This window comes from Petaurus breviceps, unplaced genomic scaffold, assembly GCF_028583685.1.
Source record: "Petaurus breviceps papuanus isolate PSGF00001 unplaced genomic scaffold, PetGlider_PUasm1.0 90895, whole genome shotgun sequence".
Lineage (NCBI taxonomy): Eukaryota > Metazoa > Chordata > Mammalia > Diprotodontia > Petauridae > Petaurus > Petaurus breviceps.
Genome location: NW_027187372.1, coordinates 6,014,227 through 6,019,521, shown reverse-complemented (window position 1 = coordinate 6,019,521; position 5,295 = coordinate 6,014,227).

Here is a 5,295-nt window from a genome sequence, read left to right as displayed (position 1 = left end):
CTGTGCATACCCTTTGATCCAGAAATACCATTACTAGGTCTGTGTCCCAAAGAGATAATAAAAAAGGGAAAAAGGGCCCACTTGTGCAAAAATATTTATAGCAGCCTTTTTTGTGTTGGCAAAGAATTAGAAGTTGAGGGGATACCCACCAATTGGGGAATAGCTGAACAAGCTGTGGTATAAGAATGTAATGGAATACTATTGTTCTATAAGAAATTATGAGGGGAGTAGAAGCATGACCTTCCTGCAGCTCCAGCTTCCACCCTCCCCAATCCATGTAAAAAGGGGACTCTAAACAAACTTTGGAGCTGCAGAATCCACAAAATGACACAGAGAAGCTAACCTCCCACTGAGGACAGCCTGGCAGGCCAGCAGGAATCCAGCACAGCGCTCTGGGAGCCGGGCCTGACCAGCTGCACCAGAGGGACTCCAGATCAGCAGAAGCTGTGGCCGTTTCCAGATTTTTCAACACATAGACACAAAGGACAAAGTGAGAGGTCAAAGTAATTGAGTGGCAAAATGAGCAGGCAAAGGAAACAAAGCAGACAGAAGATTCCAACAATACACTCCTATTTTGGGGACAAAAAGGAGCAAAGCATGGAACAGGAGGAAAGCAGTGAAGTCAGAACTCCTGCACCAAAAGCTTCAAAGGAAAATACAAGCTGGTTACAGGCCATAGAGGACCTTAAGAAAGATTTTGAAAACCAAATAAGAGAGGTGGAGGGAAAATTGGGAAGAGAAATGAGAACAATGCAAGAAAATTATGAAATGAGAGTCAACAGCCTGACTGAAGAAAATAATACCTTAAAAAACAGACTGACTCAAATGGCAAAGGAGGCCCAAAAAAGGCAATGAGGAGAAGAATGCCTTAAAAAGCTGAATTTGCCTGATGGAAAAAGAATCTCAAAAACTCAATGAGGAGAATCATTGCTTCAGAATTAGATTGGAGCAAATGGAAGCTAATGACTTTATGAGAAATCAAGATGCTGTTAAACAGATCCAAACAAATGAAAGAATAGAAGGCAATGTGAAATATCTCATGGGAAAAACCACTGACCTGGAAAATTGATCCAGGAGAGATAATTTAAAAATTATTGGACTGCCTGAAATCCATGATCAAAGTAAGAACCTAGAAATCATCCTCCAGGAAGTTCTCAAAGAAAACTGCCCTGATGTTTTAGTACCAGAGGGCAAAATAGAGGTTGAAAGAATCCACCGATCACCTCCTGAAAAAGATCCCCCGCAAAAAACTCCTAGGAATATTGTAGCCAGGTTCTAGAATTCCCAGATTAAGGAGAGAATATTACAAGCAGCCAGGAAGAAACAATTTGAATATTGTGGAAACACAATCAGGATAACCCAGGATTTGGCAGCTTCTACACTAAGGGATCGAAGGGCTTGGAATATGATATTCCGGAGGGCAAAGGAGCTGGGATTAAAACCAAGAGTCACCTACCCAGCAAAACTGAGTATCATGTTTCAGGGGAAAATATGGTCATTCAGTGAAATAGAGGACTTTCAAGCATTCTTGCTGAAAAAACCAGAGTTGAATAGAAAATTTGACATTCAGATACAAGAAGCAAGAGAAGCATGAGAAGGTAAACAGGGAAAAGGAATCATAAGGAACTTATCAAAGTTGAACTATTAACTTTCTACATGGAAAAACAATAATTGTAACTTATGAAACTTTGCTCAGTAGTTGAAGGGATTAGAAATATGTATATTTGTCTATATGTGAGGGTATATGGGAATATGAATACATATGTGAATGTGTGTATGTATGTTTACAGGTATACATAGATAGAGGACACAGGACCAATTTAACAGGAAGGAATGATACTTAAAAGATGAAATTAAGAGGTGAGAGGAATATAATGAGAGGAGATGGGGAGAGACAGATTGGGGTAAACTATCTCATACAGAAGACACAAGGGAAAATGGTTACAATGGAGGGGAAGAATAGGAAGGCAAAAGGGAATGGGTCAACCTTATTCCCATTGAATTTGGCTTGAGGAGGGAGTGAAATACACACTAAATAGGGTATCTCACCCTCCAGGAGAATAGGGGGAAAGGGGATAAGAGGGGGGATGATAGAAGGGAGGGTAGGCTGGGGGGGAGGGAGGTTGGAAGCACTCACTTTTGAAAATAGATGGGATCAAAGTGGAGAGTAGAGGGGGCGAGAGGTGGGATGGGAGGGAGGGAAGTGTAATCAGTCTTTTACAATGTATCTACTATGTTATTGTTTTGCATTAGCCACACATGTGCAACCTATACTGAACTGTGTATCTTCCCATAGGGATGGGTGACGGGGAAGGAGGGGAATGAATCTGGAATTGAAAGTTTTGAAATCAAATATTCAAATATGTATATATATATATTATATATATATATATTTATACTATTATTAATACCATCTTATATGTAATTGGGAAATGGGATGTGCAGGCACTGAGGCATAGAGATCTATTGGAAAAGTGGAAAGGGGTATGGGGGAAAATGTGGGAGAGAGCAGATTGGAGGAGGGGATATCCTGTTGGACTGCTATTTTGGGGTGGTGGGTGGGGGAGAAATGGGGAGAAAATTTGTAACTCAAAATCTGGCGGAAACGGATGATGTAAATTAGAAGTTTAAAAAGCATTAAAAAAAAGAATAAAAAAAAGATTAAAAAAAAGAAATTGTGAGTAGGCAGATTTCAGAAAAACCTGGAAAGACTTACATGAACTGATGCATTGTGAAGTGAAGAGAACCAGAACATTGTACACAGTAACAGCAACATTGTATCATACAATATTGATAGACTCATCAGTTCTGATAGACTTAGCTCTTCTCAGTTATACAATGATCTATGACAATTCCAAAGAACTCAAGATGAAATATGCTATCCACATTCATAAAAAAACTGTGGCATCTGAATGCAGATTTAAGCATACTATTTCCTCTTTTTTTTTCCTGTCTTGTGGTTTTTACCTTTTGTTCTGATTCCTTTTTCACATGACAAATGTGGAAATATGTTTAATATGATTGTACATGTATAGCCTATATCAGAGTGCATGATGTCTTGGGGGAGATGGGAACTTAAAATCTTATAAAAGTGAATGTTAAAAACTATCTTTACATGTAATTAGAAAAAAATAAAATATTAAGGAAAAAAATAATCACAAATGATCTTCACTATCCTTGTTAACATTCATATACTTTAAACCTTGTAAAGAGCTTTACTCATATTCTCTCATTTGAACATCAAAATAACCATATAGGATGGGCACTATAAATATTAATATTATCCCAATTTTGCAAATAAAGAGACTGAGGCTCAGAAAATTTAAGTGACTTGCTACTGGTCACACAACTAGTTAATATTAAAATCAGAATTCAAACCCAGATCTCTCCTGATGCCAAGGACCTGAGTTATTATGTTTTACTTGTCATGTATTATATTCAAGGTAAAAGATGTAGCAATCCCTGGTCAGGGAACTAGTCAGGTCAAATGAGCTGATAGAAAGATTCCATGAGGATCAGTAAGTATAGTGTAAGGTAGAAGGCCAAAAATCTGGCCCCAAGTGGATGGGAAGTTAGGAGCATGTCTAGTGAATGTACAGGAGGCCAAGATTTGTCCTCATTTGGAAGGAAGATAACCAGTGAGAGGTTAGAAGGCCAGGAATATGTCTTTAAAAGGACAAGAGGCCAAGAAATCTGTCCAGAGAGGGTTGACAGTACTGGGAAAAGAAAGGAAAAGAATCCACCTTTTTTACATAGATTACAAAGGATGACAAAGCCCAACATTTATGTGTGTGTAAATTTATTGTTTTATTTTATTCTGTTGATGAGATCTGTTTTAGATTCTAAGTTCCTAGGGGCAAGAGGCAAGAGACTGTGCTTAAAGATGCTAATAATAGTGTTCTGTGAGCCATTTGAGTTTTTAGATAAGATTTGGCAATAGAGAAGGGCATTCAAATCTGCATTCCTGATTTTTACTATCACCTAAAATTCTGGCTTACCTTTAGGTATGGTTTACAAAGGTAAGATAAATCTAATTTTAAGGTACCCATCATTGGTCCCTTGGTATTTCCTTAGGGAATAATTTTTTTTTCTGCCTTGTAGGGAGTAATTTAGTTTTTATTGACTCATTTCAAGTTTTTCAAAGTCCTTTCTTGCTTTCTCCCCCAATCTCATCTCTTCAAACTGATAGCTTGAATTTCCCTCACTCACTGCTTTCATCTATATGTCACTTCATGTACAAGAAAAGTCATATAATTAATTTTTAAAAGAACATAATTTTTTCAAATGTCCTAAAGGAGCTTATGACTTAAAGAAATGATGAAGTACATCTTTTGTAAAGTGAAAAATTACTTTAAGATAAGAGATCATTTTCTTAATGTAACTGTTTTATGAACTCAGAGTTTAAAAACTGGATTGTCTTTACGCTTCTAGGTTCTTATACCACTTATCAATACAGACTAAATTGGCAAAGCTTTTATAGTCTCTTTTTCATCTCAATCATTGAAGCTTCATCAATCTTGGGTATCTAACCCTTTCATTTTGCAGATGAGGATACTTTGGCCCAGAGAACCTAAGTGATTTGTCCAAGATCACACAGTTAGTTAGCAACAGAGCTAGTCTCTAGCAAAGTCTTCTGACTCCTTAATCTAATGCTCTTTCCAGTTGTGTCTGTAATTAATTCAGGTTCAGTAAATGACTGAAGACTGCTTCCTCCCCTTTCTCTACCCATTTCAATCTTTATCGAAAGTACTAGAGATAAGAACCATATCACTACATGCACGCAATGTCTGGGTAACTTCAAAGTTATTTGATAGAGTCTTATTCTGATTTCCCTGCCAACAGAATAAACATAGCTGGCCTCTGAAGCAATCGGACTTGTCATGTGGTTTAGGCTGCTTTGCACCTTGTTAACATAGAATACTCATCAACAAAGCAACCATTTTGGCAGTGCTTGGAGCCAAACTCCTGCTCAGTATTTGAGCACTTTTAACTATATGAATTATTATGGGGCCATGGACTCAAGGTTCAAAATAAATAAAGCTGTGGAAAATTCAAATTTTAACAAATATCAGAAGTAGATGCCATGATCCAAAATGTCATGTTTCCACAGTCGAAACAAAGTAATGACACAGGTACACTTCGCTTTAAAATTACTGCAGCAAAAATCTAGTGTACTCTATGAACATCTGGATTGAATTTAATTCGATTCAGTGAGCATTTAGTAAGCACCTACTCCATGCCAGGCCAATGATGCTAGGCCAATGTCATAAGGAAATACAATAGGATATTGGCCAA